The sequence below is a fragment of the Podarcis liolepis genome (assembly GCF_965112155.1).
Source record: "Podarcis liolepis genome assembly, chromosome: 7".
Taxonomy (NCBI): Eukaryota; Metazoa; Chordata; class Lepidosauria; order Squamata; family Lacertidae; genus Podarcis; species Podarcis liolepis.
The window spans coordinates 65,873,309-65,899,495 of NC_139561.1; the positions used below are offsets into that span (position 1 = coordinate 65,873,309).

The following is a 26,187-nucleotide window of genomic DNA, read 5'->3' on the forward strand; positions in this document are numbered from 1 at the left end:
GTACCCATCTAGAGAATTGTCTAAGATGAGGTGTGTTACTTCTGACAGTTGCTTGATGCTTCTTAGAGGTAAGAAAATAGTAAAACCACTTCAGCAGTATCTGCAGTATTGCTTTGTTTTCTTTAAAAAGCGTCAAACAAATATAGGATAATTCATCTCCTAAATTTGTCTCTGGAAGCTGGCTGTCATATAATTGATCAGTAGTGCATAGTTTCAGAGAAAATCTAATTTTTAACAAGTGCCAAATACTAGTGATTAATGTTCAAAAATGGCTATCTGCTTGTGACTGTAAAAATTACAGAGTGGGATTCTTTATTTACGCTCACAATGATTTTTTCAGATCAAATTCGCTTGAGTTGCAAGTCAACATGATTGGCGGTCTTGCCCCACCCCCCTAAGGCTGCCTTCTTTGGAAAACACAACCAGAGATCTGGAAAACTCAAGCAGTTTCATTCCTGCCTCTTGTGTCATTGTAAGCAGTAATAAAGTGTTGTACTGTTGGAATTGAGCAGACAGTTTTGCTAGTAATGGATGAGGCAAAAGAGGCTTCCTTTGTGATGTCTTGTTGGCTTGACAGGATGGGTGGGGTAGGGGTGAAAGAGACCAATAGAGAAAAGAACAGATATGGTCCCCTTCAGTTTTCTGAGGCCTAGTCATAAGGATTACATTAGTGTTTGAGAATCAATTATTGGACACTGGGAATGAGGAGTATTTTTGTTTTTGCTCTGTGTCATCTGTTCAGAATCTTCTTTTGACTGATAGCCACAATACATCATACAGTGGTGCCTCGCAAGACGAAAAGAATCCGTTCTGTGATTCTCTTCGTCTAGCGGTTTTTTCGTCTTGCGAAGCAAGCCCATTGACGGATTAGCGGATTAGCGGCTTTTAGCGGCTTTTAGCGGCTTATCTGCTTATCGGATCAGCTGATAAGCGGCTTAGCGGCTTAGAAAAAGGGGGGAGGGGAAAAAAACCTGCAGGAACTCGCAAGACATTTTCGTCTTGCGAAGCAAGCCCATAGGAGATTCGTTTTGCGAAGCACCTCCAAAACAGAAAACTCTTTCGTCTAGCGAGTTTTCCGTCTTGCGAGGCATTCGTCTTGCGGGGCACCACTGTATTTTTGTCTATTTATGAGTCATTCCTGCGGCTTCTTTGGGTGGAGGAAACCTGTTTTGGGTAGCCTAGCAAAACAGCTGACTCCAGAGGGCAGCAAGACAAGGCAGTGTCAGGGACTGATTGGACACAGGAATGGTGGAAGGAACCAGCTGGGGAACCCCTAAGTGAAGAAGGCTCAGGGTCTGGGGATTGGTGTTGGGATGACCATGAATGGTCTGAGAGAGAAGACTAAGAGGAGGAGGTATCGGAAGCTAAAGAGGGAACAGGGCTTAGTGAGAAGGGAGAGTCTGTGGCAAAGAGAAGTCCAGAAGCAGGAGAGTGGTAAGAATGCTAAGAACCAGAGATAAGTCAGGCTGGTGAAGAAGCATGGGTCTCACTCCTGCGACAAGCTCCCCTCCCCCTGATCTCCCAGGACCCGGAGAGACATGAAGCAGAAGGGTAAAGTCAGGTATGCAGATGCAGTCTCAGATTGCTTGGGAAAAACCCTGGAGAGTAGGGGACATAGGAAGGCAGGGCAGGGACCGTCAGTCTCCACAACTGCCTTACAGGGGCAATACCTACTGAAGAAGAATTGCTGTGCTCATTAGGCCTGGCACCCCTGTGCAGATCTTGGTGTTTTTTAAATAAAGAGTTAACTTCACTTACTCTATGTGATTTATTGCTGGTTCGCTCCTAACAGGCAGATGCATGGAGCCAAAGTGATATGAGAAAGCTTCAAAAACACCATATGGTCTTAGTGTTACCTTGAAATCTTCTCTTGGGGTGTCTAATAGCCATTTTGTATTTGCAGTTTGTGTGGCAAAAGGTTTGATCCCAGTGCTAGACCTACTTAAAGTAGACCCATTGAAATAAATGGACATGACTCACTTAAGTCCATCAATAGCAGACGGTCTAGTTCTTGACTGCATAGCTGATGCTAATATCCATTCATGATTATGAGCATGAGCCCAGAATGATGGTCTGGATTAATGCAGTTGATATGAACTTGTATTGAGTATCCTGGCAGAGGGGATAAAACTGTTCCTGGGCAGCCCTGGCATGGAGAGTGAGGAATATGCTTTTGAGCATACTGTGGCCATTTCAAAAGGTTAGGAAACTTTGACATGCAGCTTGGCTACTTTCATGAGCTATCTGGGCTGCTCAGGTGCTGCACAGCTCATATTTCCCAATCCTTTTCTGGGGGCTATAAGATAGCTTATTGAATAACCAGGAAATTGCGGAGGAGTGCTAGAAGGCGGGAATGTTGCTCTGTGACTCTTAGAGTCACACTGAATAGAGTAGGAATGCAAGAAACTGCATTATACCACGCTGGACCAATGAAGTTCATTTAGCTCAGGTTTGTCTGTACTGAGTGACCCAGCAACTCTCCAGAGTTTCATGCAGGAAGTTTCTCCCAGTGTTACTTGGAGATGCTGGGGATTGAACTTGGGACCTTCTGCATGTGAAACTCTCCCACCAAGTTGTGGCCGTTCCGCTGTTGGGGGTGTTAAAGAGCCAAGCCACTTATGGGATAGTGCAGGAGACTGGTGCCCAGAATCACTTCCATGTGTTCCATCATGCCAGCTGAGTGTGACAGAACTGTTAACATTAAGCTTGGTGTGGTTAAGCTGCCCTTTCTGTACTTCTTCAAAAAGTAGTGACCTGCTTGCCTAGATTATCGTAACAGCAGGTTTATCATATGCCTAGTACCTTTGCATGCCTGCTTACCTCTGCATCACATGGAATGTAAGAACAAATGGCAGATAGCAAGCAGGTTAAAGGAGATTTACTGCCAATGGTGCAAAGCAGGAATGGGGAAATAAAGAACATGGAAGATGTAGGGACATGGGTCAAGTTTTCTACTTCTTGGAAAAGAAGTGACTTAACTCTAGAAATGCCTATATAGCAGCCCTGTGTATCTTACAACACACAGTTCTGTTCAAAGTGAGCACTTAACATTCTAGGCTACCTTGGAGACCAATTAGAATTTTCTCTACTAAAATAGATTGGATCACATGTGGTTTTGCTACACAAGGGTAGTTGCCCTGTAGGAAAAAGTATGTCTCTTATGAAGTGTGGTGTGAAGGTTTGTTTTGCCATGAGTGCACAGGATGGAAAGTTGCTGTGCATGTGAAAGTTGCTTCCTGCATCCCCTTTAGCTGTAGTTCAGTTGTACTTTGCCACGCCAATTTCTCTCATTGAACTTCCTCTCATTCTAAATGCAAACTTTTTTTTTGCTTTTGTGCAATTTGTTGTTGCTTCCTTATTTTATTACCCTGATTTAGCTTAAAAAAAAACCAAAAAACCCAATTGCGTTTTCCTTGCAAATATGCAGCTTGGCTTATGATAAATAACAGTATTAAATCAAGCACTGCAGGGGAGGCGTTGCTGGTGTAAACATTTGTTTTGAAAGCCCTCCTAGCTTTTTGCTACTAGTGTGCTTAGTTTCTCCCTACCTCCTGCAACAGTGCGGCTTGCTTCTTTTTGCTTTTGAGTGCCTTCAGAGATTCACATTCCAGTCTGAATGTCTTCAACCCAACTACTCCCTGAATATCTAGGACCTGGGGGCAATTTGTGGTTGGATACCTGTCCTTTAAGACAGAGCTTTTATGTTTGGTTGAGGAGGTTTGCTGAGCTTTGGGGAGGTGGGAAGCCAGATTGACCTCCTCTTTTCACCCAGCAGACCAAGGTGTTAAACACGCTGAAGGGAGAAGACCAGGGAGGCAGATGGGTCTGACCATGCTGATTTCCTCTGTTCTTCCAACACCTGGGCCCTGGCAGTTAAGACTGGCAGATGAGGTCAGGTGTAGTAGCTTCTAAAATTGGCTACAATACATGTTTGGAGAACTAATAGCAACTGAATACTAGGTAAGAGCATACATAGTTGTTAGAAGGTGTGCTAAGCTTGTAAATGAATTATAGAAGAACCTATAACCACTTGCAATATGGGAATAATGATTCTGACCTACCTTACAGAATAATTGTAAAGATTTCTGAAGTAATACATTTGGGATGCCTGAACACTCAAAACACTTAATAAATTCAATGTCTATATTATCCACTCCTTGTAAAAAAAGTTTCCTCATAACTCACTGTTAGACCTGAAGAGGCCTTTCCTCTTACTAGGACATCTCTGTATCCAGGCTTTTAGAGCATTCTTTTATACTTAAGACATTTATTTGTTCTCCTACCTATGTAGCTCTTCATCTATCCTATTGTGATAGCCTTATTTCCTGGGATTTTTTTTACATAGGGATTCTACCTGTACAGCTTCCACTACTCCTCTTGAGGCTGAAAAATCCATGATAAAGAACACTTCCTTACTGTAAATTGAGGGAGAAAAGTCACAGTTGTATGGCTCGGACAATATGGTTGTGGCACTTAACATGTGAATTCTTGTAGAATTGTAATGGACTATGTTTTGACCTGAGGAGCTTAATGGAGATGGTTCTTATAGGGAGACACAGCTGGATTGTGGCTCGCCTGTTGAGGGTTTCGTGAGTCTTTGCTAGGGCCAGAGGCCTACAGGCACTTTGGTTTTCTGCCTGCATAGCCAGTAGATGTGAATGCACTTAAATCATTTTCCTCTGAAGTAATGTTTTCCTCTATAAGCTGGATGTACTTCAAATATATGAAACTTGGAGAGCTGACAATTGACAAGGTAAGTCATATTTTCAACCTAAATGGCATTCTAGCTTGAGTAGAACTTTGAAGCGATGGTAAATATATTTTGAGTACCACATTTTCTCAGGGCTATTACACATCATTCATTTTAAGATTGCACAGAATGGTACATATCAACTGTTTGTTGCTTAGTATTGGTTCTAAGAAATCGACTTGGAGTATATTGATGCCCTCTTGGCCTTCTCTCCTTCTTTGTTTTAATCCTTTTTCTCTACTGTACTCATTGTAAATCTCCTTTGTATTAGAGGTTTTCATTTAACCTTGAACATGGGAAGCTGTAATTTTGAAGCCAAGCTGCTATCTATTCCAAGAAAAAGTAGAAAGCTCAGCTATCTTTCGGGGAGCGATTTCACAGATTACACAGAGTCAAATCCAGGTTTTCCACTGATTGTATACCCAACAATGTGTTGCAGCTAAAACAGTTTACACTTTCTGGGTGTACAATTACTGTATTCCATGGTCTTCAGCTCCTCAGTTTGGTATTGAGAGAGAGGCATTCTATCCAGTGGGATTTGGGATTATATGTTTTGCATTCCACTGGGATGCAGTAGCCAAATGGTCGGAAAACATATCTTTAATCCTACAACTTGAGTTAGATGCCTTAAGCGGCTTCTCACCAACTATGTTAAAAAAGTCAAAGGTGGCTGCTGTATATGATATTTGAGCACCTCATGGTAGAAGGAGCAGCATTGATTGGACACTAGTACTTGGCTTCTAGTAAGATTTGTAATGCTAACCTGCTGATTGGAATTTAAAACAAATCTGGCATAATATTCAGTATTTTGAGTTTCTTTTCCTTTGCCTTGTAAAACAGGGTGCAGAGCTTGTTAGCTTCCTCTCTTCTCCATCTTTAGGTGTTCAGCGACTACTTATTTCATACAACTGAAGCCGCACTAGTAGAGACTGCTGCTTACTGTCACCAACGTTTCACATAATCTTTTAATTTGTCTATATAAGAGTTCAGACTTTCAGTGACATTGTGCAAGTGAACCACACAACAGTAACAGTTTCCTGGAGGGAATTGATCTATCCATGAAAGTAATGTGTGTTTACTTCATCTTTAAATCAGAAGTGTAAGAGGGACATTGCCCAGATTGCATCCATGGTGCTTCTCTAAATTGTTGAAAAACTGTAGGCTGCTGCAGTTGGAAACTACAGACATGGAAATCGAAACTGAGTGCTCTTTAGATGTGGTTCTCGCATAGAAGATGGACAGGGTGAGTTGACCCTTGTTTTCAACAAGTGAATAGTGTTAGCAGCAGCTGGAGCTGGATGCCGATGTTAAACCATCAGGCTTTTATGATGGCTGAGGTTTTTTTGGTCTGGTGCCCTTGTAAGAAGATCAGGTTGTTGAGGCCAGGTTGTATGCAAATCAGAGGTCTGGGCCTGGGGGCCAAAGCAACCAGAAGGTACCGTACTTCTCTGTTAACCAAGCAAAGTCAGAAAGCTAGGCTCCTAGTATTTATTCCTGGCCTGGTCAGTCAGGATACTTAATACATAAACTGTGAAACTCTCTTTCCACAGAAGTATGTTTAACATATTCATTGTACAGGTTTTTGCCATATGCTGAAGATGAACTCTTTAACCCAGCCTTTTACAGTTAATGTATTTTGTTTTGTGGGAGCCATATCTTTTGCTAAATTTATAGTGTTCTGCTCCATTTGGCACGTTTTCCCATGTTTCCTAACTGTAACACTTTTATCTGTTTTTATAATTGTTATAGCAGCCTCATATCCAGAACTGCTGAGGAATTTTAAGAAACAAAAAAAACACAATGCAGTTTTGAAAGGTGCCCATCATTGATTCACAATGGCATCCACTTGTATCTAGACATAGGTGAAAACATCCTCCTTGATCTCAGGAGCCATCATGTAAACTTTGGTTATGATACGTAGAGAGAGGTTCAAAACACACAGTGAACAAACAACTTTCCTGGGATCTTATGGTGAAAGGTGTTTAAGAAGCCTTAAGTAAAACAAATAAATAAATATTGCCAGCTAGTTTTGGAAACTGATCTTGTGCATGCCCTGTCCTGTTAGGTATGTGAGGAATCCTCTGAGGACAATGGGTATTCTGGCCTAGGTGGTTCCCTAGAGTTGGGCCCAAGCTGCTTCAGGGTGTGAGGTTCCTAGCTCAAGCTGACAATTCTCTGGTAGAAGTGTAAATTAGGACTATAACCTGCTTGAATGAACTTTGCCGAAGTGAACTACTGAAATGGTAGACCATAGGTACAATTTCTCCCTGCTCTACTGTGATCATGTCACCTTTCATTTCTAGAGTCGGAAAAGGTATTTAATATATTTGGAAGTCAGATACATTTTATAGAAATCTAATACATGCTGTCTTCTGCTGTTCTCTGCAAGCTGAGTGAAAAAAGGTTGTATTGCAGATAAGTCTCTGGTTCTTTTCTTTCTACTCCCCCAGCCTGCGATAGATTTTTGCATTTCGTCTATCTCGGGTGCATTCGTGCCAACACAGTTTTACCACTAACCTGTCTAACATTGCAAATTCTCTTTTTTTGGTGGGGGGTGTAGTTGGAGCATATGAGTAATGGAGTTTAAAAATGTATTTACTGTTCATTGACATGGTTGGTTGCCTAAAATGTATGCATATTTGCTTTATTGATGAAAGAGCACAAACAGAGGAAGTCCTTTTAACCCCCTTAGGCACATGAGATACTGCCACTGTACCAGCATTGCCTGTTTAAGGATATTTCAGTCTTTCGGGGAATTCTGCTTCTCATTTTAATATTTGTTTTCAGCTATAAAACTGGGTGTGGAAGATGCTTCCTTTTTTTAAGCTTTTAAAAATGATTTGTAATCAACTGCTTCTGCAGGGCAGTGTAGTAAGCCATTCAAATGTCAAGCAACTGGGGATGTGGCTCTTTCCAGACTGTACATAAGCAGAGACCATGATTAAGTGGGATTCTGGGGGAGCCCTTGGCCTGTTCCAAACAGAGAGGAACTGCACAACTGTTTAATTTGTTAAAAATTGTTAAAGCATTGCCCCAAATAAGTAGAGAAGGGAAGGTGGAATATCTTAAGTAGTAGCAGCCCGTTGAACCTAACCCTTTCACCACTTCTCTCAGGGGTTTTATTAAATAACTGTTCTACGTTCCCTCGAGTTATGGAAAGGTCAGAGGTGAGGTAATAATATTTGAAAGAAAATAAACACGTGTGTGTTTCATCTAGTAGATAAATCTTTAGATAACTTAGGCCCCATCTGCACTATGCATTTAAGGCACGACCGTACCACTTTATAAACAGTCATGCCTTTCCCCCAAAGAATCCTGGGGACTTGTTAAAGGAGACCCCTCACAGAGCTACAGCTCTCAGGGTTCTCTGGGAAGAGGGATTGATTGTTAAGACATTCTGGGAATTGTAGCTCTGTGAGGAAAATAGGGGTCTCCTAACAACTTTAAGCATCCTTAACAGACTGCAGTTCCCAGGATTCTTTGGGGGAAGCCATGATTGTTTGAAGTCATAGTGCAGGCGAGGTGTTATTCATGGGTGACCAATTTTAATTGTTGCTTACTGGATCTGACCAAAGGTCTGTCTAGTCCAACATACTGTTCCTAACAGTGGCCAGTTAGCCCACGAGCTTACAAAGGTACTACTGCTCTCCTGCTTGCCCCTAGTAGCTAATAATCAGAGGTAGCCTTGCCTCTTAGCATGGATGTTACACATAGCTATCAGCCACCAGTAGGTGGTCTCTTTCCTCTCAAGCTCTGAGCTAAGGTTACCCCTTTTCATTTTTTCAAGGCTGTTTTGATTCTGGTGAATTGCTGGAATATGCAATGAAAAAGCAAATATTAAAGTTGGCCTTTCCTACTAACTGAGTGGTAGGTTTCATTTATTAAATTTGAAATGTTATCTGTCCTTTTCCTTCTGTGCCTCAAAAATGCATTTACACTGAGGTTTTGTTAATATAAACATTTAATTTCAACTTGATTGATTGATCAGTGACTTTTAAAGGTGGAGGACTTGTCAGCCAAAAATTATTTAATCCATCAGTAGGGCTATGTGTCTTAGACTTAAGTTTTTATTTTATTTTTTGGAGAATGAAGGAGGATTGCAAAACAATACAGGCCACATCTACATGGGGATTTCCTGTTTGACTGCACTGGGAAGCAGCTGTCCTGTTGCATCAGACTTTTCAGCTCTTCTTACATCTTTCATGGTTGAGGCTGATAGTTATCTCTTCAAATCAAATTGGTTCTTAGTATTATGCATGCTTAGGAAAGATTTACTTTTCAGACTTGAAAAAGTCCCTTTGATGTATAACATTAAGATGCATTGGTGGTTGCTGCCAGTCCACAAAGCTTCTGTTGCTGTTGTAATCTGCAGCAGCCTTTCCCCAACCTGGTACCCAGGTGTTTTGCACTACATCTCCCATCAGCCCTAGCTAGCGTGGCCATCCTGGGTACCATCTGGAGGGCATCATATTGGTGAAGGTTGGTCTATGGTTTGGAAGCTCTGCAGGCAATTGCCTGTGTAAGGTCACTAAGCAAATATGCAAGATAAGCAAAAATTCCTAGTCCAGTGTGTGGGCCAAAACTAGCACTTAAGAGAGAATTTTCATTCCTAACCTGTTGTTTCTCTGTTGTATTAATAAGGGTATTGGTGGAGGCATTTGCAGGAAAGGATTGGAAGGTATGGGAGGGATTAGGACTCCTGCCATCACTCCTCTCTGCTGTCTCTCTCATGTAAGTTGCCTTCCATAATCACCCACATTATTTTTGCAAACACAGGTTTGGGACCACACATTTACCAGGTAAACATCTAGTTTGGCCTATGCTTACATGTGTTTTTGTCTATGTGCAATAGGCTTTGCCAGCACTTCATGTCAGAGCACATAATCTAGGGTTGGGAAACTTTCAGCCTGCAGGACTAATTCAACCCACCAGGCCTTCCCATTCTACCTGTGAGACCAATTCGGGCAAGCCATGCATACCTGTTTTACCAGTGACATCATATATGGTTAGTCTGGCTACTTGTTGGGCGCTTCTAACAAGATCAAAATCTTTGATGTTAGTGGATGCTAATGTACAGTTGAACTACATTCCAGTGTAATGGGACCTCACTTGAAGAACAACAGAATTGGATGTTGTGGTCGCTGATGGTGGCAAAGTGACTGGTGCTGTAATATTGGAAAGAGTATCTCTCACTCCACACTGTACAGTGGTTGGAGGATCTGTTAACTTTGGCAGCATATGAGTGGGTAGCTTTTCACATGCAGCAGCAGGACAAGGAGTTCTCTGATATTCAGTCTGTGTACACTGATTTATTTGCATGAATTGGAGTTGAGCAATGTGCCTGAGCTTCACCACTTAGCATAGTTTGTTGAATCATAGAATTGTAGGGTTGGAAGGGACCCAAGAAGTCATCTAGTACAAGCCCCTGCAATGCAGGAATATCAACTGGATCATATACGATGGATGGCCACTCAACCTCTGCTTAAAACCTCCAAGGAAGGAGAGTCCACCGCCTTTTGTGGGAGTCTGTTCCACTCTCAAACAGCTCGTACTGCCAGAAAGTTCTTCCTGATGTTTAGTCAGAATCTCCTTCTTGTAACTTGAATCCACTGGATCAGGTCCTAGGCTTCAGAGCAGCAGAAAACAAGCTTGTTCCATTCTCCATGTGGCAACTGTTCACATATTTTAAGGTGGCTAACATACCTCCTCTCAGTCTCCTCTTTATCAGGCTAAATGTACCCAATTCCCTCAACCGTTCTTCATAAGACTTGGTTGCAGACCCTTTATCATCTTGGTTGCCCTCCTCTGCACACATTCCAGCTTGTCAATATCCTTCATAAATTGTGGTGCCTAGAACTGGCACAACACTGCAGGTGTGGCCTGACCAAGACTGAATTTGGGGGCTACAGCAGTAACCTTTAACTTTTGCCCTTATTGTTGGGAGGCAGGCATGTGCATACGGATGGATTTATGTTATGTATTAATTTCTTTTTGTTGCATTTCAGTGGCTCTCCTTTTCGTTATGTAAAAGTGTTGTTTGAGAGTGAATAAAAACAAAAAATTTAAAAAGAACAAAAAGTTGGCACATGGGAATCTTGGAGAGATAAGGATATGGCTGACTAGGTAAAAAAAGCTTTCCCACATCTGAAATATGGGACAAAATACATTGTGCACATCTTGGAGACTTTCTCTTTTTTCACCACTGCTGTCACCTTACTGTACCCATGTTTAAGGTTATTTTTTCTGCATATGAACTGATGGCAGTCATATGCTTCTATGGGAGAAAGTAAAAGGATGCACATCACAACTGTGTCTTATTGGGTTTATTTGTTCTCAGCAGTGTTCCATATTGCTTCCATTTTATTTTGTTTGTGCTAGAGAACTTAATCTGAGCCACTGAGAACCAAGCCTGCTTCTACCTGCTTAGCTTGTCCTTTCAGTTTCATAGCTCCACCTTTTGGCTTCTGTTTCTTGGTCATGTGAGCTCAGTGGAACATTAGAACTATATTTAGATGATTGTGTTGTGCATGATTGAATCCACCTGTAATAACAGAGATATGAAAGCAAAGTACACATATTTATTATGCTAATGCTGAAGAATTAAGGACAGATGGGCTGTGCAACTGGAATAAACACCATAGCTTTGTATCCCTGTTGATTGCTTATTTCTGCCAATCAGCCAGAAATACTGGGGAAGCATACATGCATTTGTGTTACCAATTCTCCTTTGGTCACAAATAAATCAGATTTGGTCAGAAGAGTTTGAGGAAACTTTTACACTTGCTTCCAAGTAAGGGAAGAAGTTGAGTGCTATAACCACTGGCTTCTCTGTTCTAGTGAACCATCAAGAGTACATGGTTGGTTACAGCACCTTTCTACCTAAAAGACAATCCATAATGTGATTACCTGAGTCTGTGAAACTAGGGCCAGAGAAATACCAGGGTATGCTGGCCCCAACTTCATGCATGAGCATCTTGGTTTTCTTTCAGATCACTGTATGTTTATATTAAATAATTACCTCAGCCTCTAATTATCCAGAGCTGCTGTGCATGTGTGTGTATGTGTGCTTAACTTCCTCTAAGTCAACAAACAGGATTGAAGTGAGTGGAGGTATTACCATTAGCCCTTAGTTTCACTAGGAAGAGGCGATAATTAGGCATAGGTAGTACAGTAACTCTCTTAGGTATTCATGTAGTCAAGAGGTGAAGAAAGAAATGGGAGGAGTGATGAAGAGAAACTGAAGTTAGGAATTGGAACATAGCTTTAACCTCAGATGGAAACACCTGGAGTTTGATGTTTTTGCAGAGGGTCTCAGCTTTTTAACACTTCTAGATCATATTTCCTGTTGACGTTTTCTGGTTTTACTGATAACATGTTCATTCTGCTGAAGACTGCAAGCCCAGTGCTCTGTTTCTCAGCGTTAGTGTCTTTAAAAACAAAGTGGTTTTATTATGCCTGTATTAAAAGGCTTTTGCTTGCAATGAAGAGATGAGCTTCCTGGTTAAAAGTAACTAAGCACTGTTGTTATAAGACTTCATACTTCATCCTGGTGGCATCTGTCTAAGCAAGTCCAGCTAATAGATTAAACTTCTGGCGTCAGAGCAGAGAATGCCATTTGAATTCCCAGCATTTATTAATGCAGATTTACAACTCCTCTACCCTGAGGGAAGTTTCATGAATATTCAGTTGTACAACTGAAAGAAAGATGGATCCTTGTCCCCAAAGGTCTTGGAGCTTCAGAAAAGGTGCTTGCAACTCATGACCCAGCAAGTTAAATGCAGCTCACCAGTTTTACACAGTGGTCTATACTGCATATGTGTGAAGGACTGTGGAAATTAAACAATTACAGTTCATACTGTTAGGCTAATGTAAGCTAATTTACTGAGAGCTTATAAGGATTCCATAAGAGGGTCCTTGAGTAAAATGCTGCAATGCGGAATATTTCTGTTCAGGGTTCCAGCATGCCCTTTTCAAGGCTACTCCATCCCACTCCATCCTGCCACCACACTTTCTCTCATCTGTCATTCTGTGTCCACTGAGCATGCTCAGGACTTATTGAGCTGTACTTGTTTCCTTCTTTTTTTTACCACCATCCCAATCTTTTTCAAAAACATACTTTTCAGATCTTTGGATTTTCACAAGCTTGTTGGTGCCTCCCTCTTGCGTGTGGATGGTGCCATTTTGGCTACATGAGGATCCACACTTGGATAATGAGTTTGCTATTAGTATATAGGACATTTGGTGTAGCTAGAGGCCTTCTTTGCAAGGCAGAGATCTTCTAGAGGAGGGGTTCATAACCCCTCCTGGTCTATTAAGGGATCCATGGCTGGGTATTAGGGATCTGTGAACCAGGTGCAAATTGTATGCAAAATGTTGGGTGTACATGTTGATGTGCATTTTTCTAGGGAGGGTCTCCAAAGCTTTCATCAGATTCTCAAAGGGGTCCATGACCCCCTAAAGGTTAAGAACTGTCCTTGGCAGAATTTATTAATTTATTAATATTTTACCTAGCTCAGAACATAAACAAAGAATGCTTTATTAATTAATTAATTGCCTGCCCTTCACCATAAGACTCCAAGGCAGGTTACATCATTAAAACACAACATTAAAAACAGTTTAAAACAGCTTATGTAGCGGTGAAACACCTATCAGATGTTTGCCAGCCCCTTATTTGTTGTAGTTCCAGGAATTATGCCGATATTAATGCAAAATAAATAAATAAACCATAGCAAAAATTAAGATTAGCACACCATTACACCCTCCCAAACCCCCATTATTTGATACAAATACAAGTGTGTATGTGTATGTATCTAAGCGTGTAAGGGAAAGGGTTCACCACTGCACACTGCACTCTCAACCTGGATCCGTAACACTCCTCTGTCATTGCTCTCTTTAAAGACCTGGCCTTAGTTCTGAGTAGAACAATTACGCTTTGCTGAAATGGACATCAAAATGTAATAATCTTTGTGGTGGTGCAAGTGTCCAATAATTTATTAGCCATTAATGCCATTTTCAGTCTGTTGCAGGACAGGCATCTGTTTATTCTCTGTTTGGTTTCCCTTGGAAATAATAAAGAAGAGTAATTAAGAGCAGCACCTTTGCCAGTTTTCCAAATAGGGAGATTTGTGATGTGGTGAAAGAAAGTGCCTAAAAGATCAACAGACCTGGGGTGGATGCATCCTGTTTTTCTAGCTTACAGGATAAACTGGATTTGTGAAATCATGTGTCAATCTTGAGAGCACCTCCCCTGCTCACTGGAGCGGGCTTCACTCTTAAATGAACCAGGAAAAGTGGGTGGTTAAAGAAAATAAAGTGCTGAACAAATGGTGCAGATGAAGAAGCCAGGTGCTTGGAAAGAAACCATAATAAATTGGACAGGCTACCAGAAGTGACACGTGTGTGTGTGTGTGTGTGTGTGTGTTTCAATCCATGAGCTGTATGCCTGCATTCTGTCTTGTGGGCCCAAACCTGTGGAACTCCCTCCCAACTGAGATTAGACAGGACCCTCCTTGCTGAACTTCAGGCACGTGAAAAAGACCTTTTTCATTGCAGCAGGTGTTGTAAGGAGCTGAAAGTCCTCCTCTGCTTCCACCCCTAAGCAAAGCATCCTTTTCCACGGGGCAGCACATGAGAACAGCAGATTCCAGTCTTTAAATGCAGCTTAGCTCCTGGACATCCAAAAAGTTGGACACGCTTTACATGTCTTTGGCAATGACCCACATTTGGCAAAGACCAAAGCTGTGTTCCTTCTCAATCCTAGTCCTGCTCCTAGACTTGGGTGCATTTTTTATGTCCCTTCTAAGGTGGTCAGTGGTGATTGTTGGGCTCTTGCTGACTGTGTTGTACTGGTGTGTGACGGGCATTGGTGGGCGGAGAGGAGGTTAAATAACACCAACTTGACATCCATTGTAACAGCTTCTGTGTCGTTGCTCATTTCTGAGAACCAAACAGGTGGAGAGCCTGCTTTTGGAAGTCCTAAGTCACTTCTGCCCATCCAATAAGCAGAGGCGGAGAAGAGTGGCTAAACCTTCCTCCTGCCACTGTTTTTCAGTCCCCTCCTCACATGTTGGAACCATGCAGAGGAACAGGAAGTACGTGGGAGAGGAGTGGTGAGCAGAGGAAGAAAACTTCCCACCTGCAGCCACCCATTACTTACCTTTACCACTTATCAGATATGTGAGGAGTTGATCCATTAGTGTGGCTGTACCTGTGCTTTGAAACCTGTGCTTTGGATATTTTTCTGCAGAGCATTTTTCTTAGCCCTTGGCATGTCTGAAGATCTGTGTGTGACTTGTGTGTTCTGACACCAAGTCTTGCTGGAAAAATATACTGTCTTTCTCTAACTTCTTGTTCTCTGGCACCAAGTTGGGAACAAGGGTCTCTGCGGTATTTTGTGCTAGGCACGCTGAGATTCTCAGCAAGAGAGAACTTGCCTGTTTTTTTTCTAATTAGGAGCTTCACAGAAACTCTGAAAAGAGTGACCTGCCATGTCAGAGCCCTCAAGGCAGCCTCCAGGTATTTCTTGGGACGAGACATCTAGAGGTAAAAGGAATTTCCGGTTCTGCTTCTGCTGGAGACATAAAACTCAGGAGAGAACTGTATTGGGAGATTATTTTTGTATTAATGCCAAGAATAGAGAATTAAAAAAGGACACAGGAAACTAAAAGAAAGGGAGAGAATAGTTTTACTCCCCCATTCAGTTTTTCCAACATGACTAACGAACAAAGGATGAGATTCAGGAGTAGGGAAGAAAGAGAAATTAGATTAAATGAGAACTGAACCTAATCTGCAGTTTTTGAAACAATACACAAATCAAAACACAGCCATCCTATGGAATTTTTACTTTTCTGAATTTTGATGTAGCTTTTCAGCCAAGTACTGTGTACAAAAATGCATATACTAGGATACTGGTGAATATATACTCCAGTTTATTGTCTTAGAGGAAATGCTTTTTCTCAGGAAAAATTACCTGCAGAAATGTGCACTAAAATGTTTATGAATTTTCTTGAGGACTTAAAATAATAATAATTGCAACTATGATGTGGAGAACTGAATTTATGTTCAGGAAATAAGAGTTTTTCTAATTCTCTCTTAAAGCCATTGAAATTGGTGGCCATCACTGGCTGTGGTGGGAGTGAGTATGTACTACGTGAAGAAGTACTTTGTTCTGTCCCAAATCTTCCGACATTCAGCTTCGTTGGATGTCTATGAGTTCTAGTGTTAAGAGGCAGGGCACATTCTGTATGCGATGCATTATATTATAAACTTATATCATGTAACCTCTTACTGATCATTTCTCAGAACCAAACAGCTCCAAATGCTGTAGCCTTTCCTCATTAGGGAGCTGCTCCATCCCCTTGATAATTTCGGTTGCCCTTTTCTGAAACTCTTCCATGTTCCTGAACTACAACTCCTATAATCCCAGGCCTTTGGCCTTGCTGACTAGGGTTGATGGGCGTAGCAGTCCAGAAAACATCTGGAGAGCACCATGCTAGCTACCTCTGCTGTATGGTCTTTCTCTGTTTGCCCCCCCCCCCCCGTCTATCCTGCTGATCATAATGTTAATCATTTTGTGGCTTCACTGACTCAAAAAATAAAAACAGGACTTAATTCAGCGTTCACTGATCTCATCTGCATATGGCTCTGCTTGTGGGCGTGGGCGGGTGATTTAAAGGTTTCTTGCGGTCATGTCAGATAGCTTTGGAAAACTGGGATTTTTATTAAAAGTTTGGGAGTATATATAAACTTAATAGCGTTCTGCAAACGCAGGAGGAAATCTCTTCCTTATTTTTCACTTTCTCACCACTCCAGGAAGCTGTATCCATCTCAGTGCTGTTATTCATCACAATCTGAGCTACCTTAGCACCATATTTTCATAACTCCCAGTGTGTATTTGGTTTACATTAAGCAGAGCTTTAACTTTGCATTACCCTTCCTGTGCACGCCTGCTGTATACATTTCCCTCCCCTAAGGGATTATTTATCTTAAATTATGCAAGCATTGAGAACCAGGGTGGTTTGGTAGATAGTGACAGGCTTGGCCTGGGTTCAAACCCTAGCTTGGTTATGTATTTACTAACAGCCTTAAGCAGCTGCTACCTCAGCTTCTGTGAATAACAACACAAGAATAGTAGTCCATCTCAGAGGCTGTCAAAGGGAAGAAAATGAGAAGAGATATTAAGTGCTAAATGGATTAGCGGATAAAACAGTCTACCATAGTGCTCAGTGACTGGATAGGCCCATTAACTGATCTAGAACAGAACACTGAAAGAGACAAGTGCCTTCTCTTTCTTTTAGGAGGTGTGTGGTGTGTGCATGTGTTGTTGTATATACCAGCAATCCATTTCAGTTTTTCCATTTCTGTCCCACTACTAAACCTCATGTGCTTTACGGAAATACAGAACGGGTTCTTAATCTAAAACTGTTTTTATTTGTACTGAATTGCAAGGTTCCCCCCTCTTTCTATGATTTTCTTTAACCAGATTTGCAGAACCATGTCAAATCTAGATTACAGATTCTGATTGCAAGAGCAGTCCATGATTAGTGCTGATATATATATATATATTAGTGCTGATATATATACCTGTAATTCTATATCATGACTTCAGATAACCATGGAAGGGAAATGTGCATGCAATAGTTGAGGGAGGAACATGGAAGATTCCCAGTCTGTGGTCAGGAGATTGAAATGAAACAGTTGAGCCTTTTAATAAAGAGAAGAACAAATTCATTTCAACTTAGTCCTGAAAACACATTTAGCCTAAAGAATGAGCTGATAGAAACCATCACATTCCTAAAATGTCCAGTCCACCTTCTGGTCATTTTCTGCAATAAGAAAGAATTTTTAAAGTTTTTAAACAGCTGAGTTACAAGTATCATGAGGGATAGCTGGATTTTGATAGAATGAAAACTTAAATTGTGGTTCTTCTGTAGCCCATAGAACAAAAATTGTTGACCAGAGAGCTGCCTACTCATTCCTTTAAGGATTACTTTATCCTTGATTATAATAATATTTAGTTCTTACGCTCATTTATTACACAAGCTGTATTCTTTCACCCATTCAGTATTCGCTGCCAGGAAATCTTTTGGTCTCTCTCTTTTTGGGGAGGGGGTCAGAAAAGTATGGCAGAAGGTATAGGTACGTTTAATCCTGGAAAATAGCTGCAAATTTTGACGCAGTTTTGATTGCTTCTTGAATGGCAGGGTGTAGCATTAGCAGGTTGAAAACTATTGCTTCCTCTAGACTGGGTGGTACAGATGCAACAGTACTGATCCCTGAACCATGACTGAAGGTGAGCCACAGGGTCGTGCCCACCTTACCCCTCTCCTCCTTTGTCAGCGTTAGCCATAGTGCTGTATTACGTTTGCACCAATGTTTTGTGATGGCTAGTTTTAACCAGAATTTGAAAGGAATGTGCCCCCAAGTACTTGTTAGCATTGGCACACCTTCAGAGTAGACACCATGATTACTGCTGAGAAGGGGAAAGACTGGAACTGATTTGTGTTTGCACCAGACCTAGGGTGGTTTTCAAACCTGGCTGGTTCAGATGTAATAGCGAACTATGATGTAGTGTTATGTCAGCAAGCTCTGGGCTCACATGCCCTTTCGTCCCTTGGGCACACCTCACTTCAAAGGTGTCTCACCAGGCTGGAGAAGATTAAAAATCCAAAGCAAATTATTTTTAAAAAGATAAGTGACAAGTTGTTGTTTGCTTGTTGTTTAGCGGAAGCTATTTAATATTTTAGTGTGAGCATCAGGGTGATGGCTTTTGAGGTCAGGTTGGCACACACAGTTCTTTTCAGGGGGAAGTAAAGATATTTTTTCTTGGATCTTGCCTGACAGTTTTGGAGCTTTGACATTGTCTCACAGTTTTGTTTGCTCTTTTCCTTGGTTTTGTTATAGCTGATTCAAGTTTAAAATTAAATGCTTCCATTGGGATTTTTTTGTGGCACTTCAGTCTTTTTAATAGCAGGTTTTCATTATTTTCTGGATTTTCCTTTCAATATACCGGTAATGAATATATTGTTTTTGTTTCAGTCTTATGGAGTGCTGCTGTTGTGCACTTAGCTTTAGCTGAGATGGGCAACCTGTGGCCAGCCCTCTCAGATATTGTTGGACCAATGGCAGACAAAATCTTCACAATAATGATAATTTCCATTCTCCCTTCTGATTTAGTGGCAAACCATTTTGCCCACGAAGCATGACTGCAATTACACTTAAAACTAAAGTTTGCAATCCTGATTAGCAGGCAAAACATAGGGCCAGATAAGTAGGGCTATTAAAAGTGTGAATGCAGTTAACAAATGTGCATCGCATTCACATAACAAATGTTATGTAAATGGGAAGAAGGGTGGGATATAAATATATATTTTTTTATCAACATCATCGTCGTCATCAAGCCACAGAGAAGCCTGAACAGCCTTGGGGGTGTAATGAAGAAGTTTGAGACCATGGCCACTAGGAAAGATAAACTCCATCTCCCAAGGTCCTCTCCCAAGTTCGCAGTGCCACTTGAGCGTCCCAACAGCTGCTACTTACACAGAAAAAACATTGCATGTTAATGTTAATCTAGGGGCCAAATTAGATGGAATGACAAACTTCGGTTTTGTAGCAAAATTTCAAGTGAGACTGGAAGCTGGAATTTGGGAGTATATAAAATACAGGGCTCATTCAGACTATGGTTTGTTGTTACATCTGAACCTCCACACTGTGTTCTGGGGAATCCTGAGGTTCTTGAGAAGGTTATCTGGAACTAACTTAGTTGGTCTTTAAGGTGCTACAGGAAGGAATTTTTTTATTTGGACTATGGCAGACCAACACGGCTACCCATCTGTAACTGGAGTTCCATGGTGATGGAGGTTCCCAAGAAAACTTGGTGTCAGTGTTCCCTGTGGTTACCTACACATTACAGGGGGCACAGCGACTTTGCCCTGCAACTTGCCCCCTAATTCTCAAAGTTCATTGGTAGATGGGATGGTGTTTGCAAGTCATCACAGAAATTGTTCCTTGAGGAGCACTATTCATCGAAAACCAATGTCCTGACTACCACCCAGAGTGGAATAAATAAGTAAAAAGTGCAAGTTTATTTGCTTTGTTCCTTGAGTTGTGTTGTTCAGAAATACCCTACCCCGCTTTGCTTTGCACTCTAGAATATGATTTGCAGGATTAGATAAAGGCGATTGGGGCAAACAAGGGGCCTTTTTTTCCTTCTGCAGCCCCAGGGATGTCAAAAACCTTCAGCCACTAATAGAATTGTCTGTAAGATCTAATTAAGAGAGGTGAAGGGACCCAAAATAGCATTTTCTCCCTGCCTATTGCAGCCCCCACTCCACAGTTAGCCCCCTAGCCTTGTGCTGTTTCACCCTCCAAAGCCATTGCCACTCACTTGCATTCTGCTGCCTCATTAGAAAGCAACAACTTGCAAAGTCAACCAGTTCTGTTGTGATGTTTCCCAAATTAGGTACCTCTGGGATTATTGCTTAATATAGCCCCTGTTTTTAAGGCTTTAAAAATATTTCTCATGGCTCTGTACAGCTGGGTTCGGCATTTAATTAGGAGTTAAGCTAAACTGTGTTTTGAAAGATTTTTTCTTCCTTTTCAGTTTTCATGGGGGGGGGGGGATTTGGTGAGTCAGGAGGTCTCCAGGGCACTGTTCCTACTTGTGCTTCGGTTAGCATATCTGACCTTGGGTAACTCAGCTCTCTTGCTCGCTAGTGTTTTCATCGTTTGCAAATTGGGAGAAAGAATTTGCGTTTGTCACAATTGTTTTGGGGTTTAATCTAATAATAATTTTGAAATATATTGCAAGCGACTGGCTAAGTATGACTGGCCTGATCATCTCCTTTTTTCATGAATGGCATTTTTCTTCTTCTGACTTGAAAGAGGACATCACACTTGGAAATTATTATTGGAATGGATTTGAGCAGGCTGCCCTGAATTCCCCCCAAATGTATTTAGCACATTTTGTACATTGCCTAATATTTGCTTGAGCCTGATGAAAACCAGACCAAGGCTAACTGGGCATAGTATCATTTCTCCTCTAATGCCTTTTGTGCAGTTGGGCCTGAAAATCGATGTGGCAATTCAGCATCCTTGGGGAATATTGCGGGGGGGGGGAGGAAAGAGGAAGAGAAGTAAAATAGCCTCTAATATTTGTCATTTTCATAGTATGAGAATTTCATGTCCACAGTGTACTTGCTCACATAACCCATGTATCTGTGATTTTGTCCCTTTTTGAACTTTTGCTGTCAGGAAACACCTCCTGGCAGGGCGAGAAATGTCCTCTTCCCTCAGTGGAAGCTTTTTCAAGTAGGAGAGTGTCTCGGCTGATAAAACACTTTGGTATTGTTCACCCCAATGAGGCTATCAGCTGTGATAGCTGCCATCATCATTTGGATGGGAAGTTGGAGGTTGGGTTTTTCTCAAAGTCTCATTCTTGATCTTCAGTGATACTTTTCTCCAGATCCACGAGGTCTTGATTTGTACTCAAAAAAAGAAAGAAAAGAAGTCTAAAATGGACAGAATAAAAGTACACACGTGTTTAGTCCATGAGCCAAGGAAGAGGCACATTGGCTTAATTCTTACTATTGTGCAATCTAAACTGGGTTGTGAACTAGCTGCAGTGATCCTCAGGCGTTGATGTTTTGCCTTCTCTATGTGAGTAGCAAACATTGGAAGTCTCTGGGTTCCACTTTGCAGAAAACCATGATTTCTTCTTTTATCCAAAGATGGCAAAAAGTACTTTGTGATCAAACTAGGATCTCAAGCCATAATGTGATCCTTTTTGATGGAAAAATATGGTTTACATAAAGAGCAAAGGAACAATGTGAGCCCAAGGCTTACTAGGGGTAGTTCTTGTAACAACAAACCATGGTTTGGGCAAGGCCCAGACCTCTGCGGGTACCATTTCCAAAGTTAATTCACAGTTTCCACATGTCCAGGCGATTTGTTTCCTTCTGCCTCTTCTTCTAACAGCAGAATTAACATTACGGAAGCATGTCTTTTAAAAGTGAGGAATTCTGCACATGAATTAATAGAAACTGCAAAGGCATATGAGTCCTGGTGTCAGGTATCCCAGCAGACAAATGTGAAGTCAAAAAACACAAGGATTCCAAATTATTTTCAAATATTTATAAGGCTATCTTTTGGAAGTAATCTGCTCTTTTGAAGCCAGACATACTGTTTCCACCACCCAGGATTGCATATGCGGCAGATTCTTGGCATTCCTATCTTGTAGCACCAGATTTTGGCACAAAGTGCTTCATGCTTGGAATCAAGCTTCCTAAGAATCAGCCAGTGCTTAAAATCTTGGGATAGCGCCAACTCTAAATGAAATGAAACGTGTTCATCTTGAATTCTGCTTCAGTTTCCAGTTTGCAAAATGTGCCACCTGATCCCTTTCATCCTGAGCAGATAGGTTTGGGCAGATCCACAGCATACATTCAAAGCAATGCACATGACTGGGAACTCTAGTTTCCACCTCACATAGTTACAATTCTCAGCACCTTTACCAACTTATAGTTCCCAGGATTCTTTGGGGAAGTCATGCATTGGACATCCATCGGATATGCTTTAAAGTTTAAACAGATCTTATGCTGATATCACAAGCCTACCTAGGAAGATCCTGTAGAACAGGGGTGGCCAACTTCCAAGAGTCTGCGATCTACTCACAGAGTTAAAAGCTGGCTGTGATCTACCCCCTTTTTTGGGATTCAGGTCCAAGTTGCTGACCTTTTTTTAGGGAGGGGGAAAGTCATGCTTTTTTGGCAAGCAGGGCAAAAATGTTGAGATTTTTTTAGAGGAGCCAAACTTGTTGAGCTTCTTTGGGGGGAGCCAGTGATCTACCACAGACATCCAGTGATCTACCGGTAGATCACAATCTACCTGTTGGACGTGCCTGCTGTAGAAGTCTTGGTGCTTGATCCTGAGGAGGCATTAGTATTCCTTTAACGGTGTTAACCTTTACTCCAGAGAGAGAAACATTTTAATACTTTAATAATCATATTTTGCTTCTGCGTGATTCAGTTTGCCTGAGAGGTTAAGTGCATTCAAAGAAATTTTATACTTCTTGCAAGCTTAAGTGTAATGGCCATTGGATTTGTCTTAAAGACTTTTGCTTTGCAGTGAAGTATGCATGAGGGCTGCCCTTTGCCTCACCTTCTCATTGACCTTGCATTTGCACACACTAATGGTTCCAATCAGGGCTAATGAGGTGATGTAAGGTATTAAGATAGAAGATAATGAATATAAGGTGATGGTCCAAGCAGATGATGTCACACTGACTCTAACCCTGTATCGTCTATAGCTGTAGTGCTCTGACTTACCACATCATTTATTCCTTCTTGAATGATTGGGATAAATCAGAATTTCTTGATGGGGAATTTCTGCTGAAGGCCTGCAAAGGTAGGCCAAAGAGAACATTAAGAATTTTAATCCCCAAACAACTGGCACATTCTCAATTTATCATGGATGTGCGGTTATCAAAGACCACCTTAGATTTGAAACATCAGCAGGCATTAGAGCTCCCTCTCCCTTTCCTCTCCCTTCTCCCCTGATACAGTTAAAATGAATGTTACCTCTTTTGAGTTGTTTAATTAAATAAATTAAATAACTTGTCTAAATTGCCTAGTTTCATAAAACAAATTATATTATCTGCAGTTTCCTGTGGAATGACAAATGACCGCACATCTCCTTTTTAAAACTACAGTCTTTAGAACTACATTTGAAGAGTAAGGGGCTTCCCTGTTCCTATGCTTGCTGCTTATCTCTCAGCCATATTATTCTTACAACCTTTAAGGTGGCAACCCAGCAACTCTTGGAAGCATCGAGATGGATTAGTTTGGAAACAGCCTCTCTAAAGCCATTGTGTAGCATTGTAGTGATGGGGGCAATGCATCTTCCCCCCCACAAAAGATGAAAAATGATGTACAGTGGTACCTCGGGTTACATACGCTTCAGGTTACATACGCTTCAGGTTACAGACTCCACTAACCCAGAAATATTACCTTGGGTTAAGAACTTTGATTCAGAATGAGAACAGAAATCATGCTCTGGCGGCGCTGCAGCAGCAGGAGGCCCCATTAGCTAAAGTGGTGCTTCAGGTTAAGAACAGTTTCAGGTTAAGAATGGACCTCCAGAATGAATTAAGTTCTTAACCTGAGGTACCACTGTATGTGTGGGAGTTTCTTGCTTGCAGTTAAGTAAGAGCTGCATAAATGGCAACCAAATTGGAGAAGGGCCATAGCGGTATTCAGTTGTAGAACATCTGCCTTGCAGGCAAAAGCTTCCCAAGTTCAGTCCAAGGCATCTGCTGGTAGGGCTGGGAGAGATCCTTGTCTATAAGTTTGGAGAGCTGCTGCCAGTCAGACTGTAACCACACTTCCTCTTGTCCTGTTGCTTTGCCCCAGGGAAAACCACTCTTTGCTGCTCAGTTGGAGCAAACAGCAATTTGGGTTTCTTTCCAGATTGACTTTTGTTCCAATTTAGAGCTGAAGAGCAGGTTTTTCCCTGGGAAAGGGGTGGGGCAAGGGAAAAACTGCTGGGATCTGTGCTTTCTAGACACAGGAAAAGGGACAAGTAGGAGTGTGAGCGTCCCCTAAATTTCAGCTGAGCCTACTATTATTACTTTCCTTGAAGATACCCTTATCTTATCTAAGGCTACAATTCCTTTTTCTCTTTACTTAATGAAAGAGGAAGCTCTGAACGTAAAGCCTTTGTGTTCAGAATCTGGCTGTTCAATCAGATCGTTGCATGGGAATCAGGCTCTGGGAGGAAGACCTAAATTATCTTTAGAATTGTGCAAAACACTGGTGCAACTAAAAATTCTCTTGCATAGCTATTGGTTCTCTGTGGCTTTTATAAAGCTGTTCCCCACCCCCTCCCTTGCTAGTTTGAATAGCTTTCTATGTGGTGAAATCACAGTCAATTTTACCCCAATTTTTTTCCCCTCTTGGACTATCTCAACCTTCCCAGAGCTCAGTGGAGGAATGTGCATATTCCTCCAGTACAAAAATTGGTGAATTACCACTGGAGTCTTTCTGCGGCTCTGATTCAAGCACTGTATGCAGGAAAGTCTGTTGTCTGCTAAAATTCAGTGCAGCTCGTCTACAGTTTTGGGTTTTTGTTTTGTTTTTGTTTTTGATCATAGTGGACCTTAGCTGATTGATGCGATTTGGTCAAGCCTTTTCAGGTAGAATCCATTCAAAATAATGGTACATCCCTATGGGAATGGGACCATACCACTTTACATTGGGTGGGTGTTACTCGTTTAAATGCTTCCCATTAATTTGTTGATGTTTTTTAAATTACACCCAAAAGAACCAGTCACCTTGTATTTAGAAAATTAGCACTTCGAGATTCACTGTTAGCTGTGCTCTTAATTCTAACACTTGAATGCTTTCCTCATTGAAGGCTTACAGTCGTAGACAGAGCTGAATTTTTTTACTCACTAGCCCTATTTATTTATTAATAATTAGAAATTGCATTGGAAAAGGTAACCCCCCCTCACAATCTAGTTGTTTGAACATTATAAGAATGCATTTGCTTTGTTGATAGCAACAGTATTTATAGTAAACAGAAAATGTCAGTATCTGTCTACTATTTAGGAATAAATAAATAGCATAAATGTATTTATACTTCTGCACCAGCTTTGGTAGGCTTTCAAATCTCATTTCAGCACAACTTTTGATGTGTGTGTGTGTGTGCGTGCGTGTAGCTGTAAGTGGATGCCATTACTGTTCTATGATTTCAATCGCACAGGATCTGATGTCTGGAACAGAATTTGGGATGTGACAAACCCTGCATTCATTTAAAACAAACAAATACCCTAGCAAGGTCTTAGTCCTCATTACTGAGAAGAACAGTTGTCACTTCCAACCAGCCCCAGGCAGCTGTTCAGGTTACTTAGATAAGAGCGCACTGGCTGATTTTTTCCTTTCCACTTTGGCAGTAGAATTGTTCTGTGTGCCTCAAATTATGTAATAGCTAAAGTGTTGCGCTAGGGCTGGGACACCAGGATTCAAATCCCCACTCGGCCATTATGGTCACTGGGTGGCCCTGGGCCAGCCTAACCCCACAGAGTTGTTAGAATGGCAAAATTATATCTCAGGGTTAGTAAATTCCCATCTTCAGGTGGTAGAAAATAATATTCATATGGTTTCAGGGTCCTACTCCTGGATTGCTTCATTTGGTGTATTCTACAATACACCCACAAAAGCAAAGGAAGAGAATAAAAATTCCAAAATGCACAGTTGAACCAGCAAAAAGTCACAGACTAGCTTTCAAGTTCTCCTGCATTATGCAAAACACAAATCTCTCTCTCTTTAATATCACTGTGCAACAACCAGTTTTAGTTGCTTGATTTTTTAATTTTAAAAATACTTATAATAATATCATCCTATCTAGTTCCCATTTAATCCAGAATAAAGGTCTTCCAGGGA

At 41.3% G+C, this 26,187-nt stretch overlaps 2 protein-coding genes across 3 annotated transcripts in view; one reads left to right on the forward strand and one right to left on the reverse strand.

The window, feature by feature from the left end:
• The window catches only part of MAN1C1 (mannosidase alpha class 1C member 1), a 131,952-nt gene that overhangs the window by 13,270 nt on the left and 92,495 nt on the right, over positions 1–26,187 (forward strand). The gene's annotated exons all lie outside the window — the stretch shown is intronic.
• LOC310710816 (membrane progestin receptor alpha-like) overlaps positions 19,569–26,187 on the reverse strand; it is a 197,989-nt gene continuing 191,370 nt past the window's right edge. Inside the window, exon 3 of the transcript XR_014528253.1 lies at positions 19,569–19,586. The gene's annotated coding sequence lies outside the window, so the exon portion shown is untranslated. The remainder of the gene's footprint in view (positions 19,587–26,187) is intronic.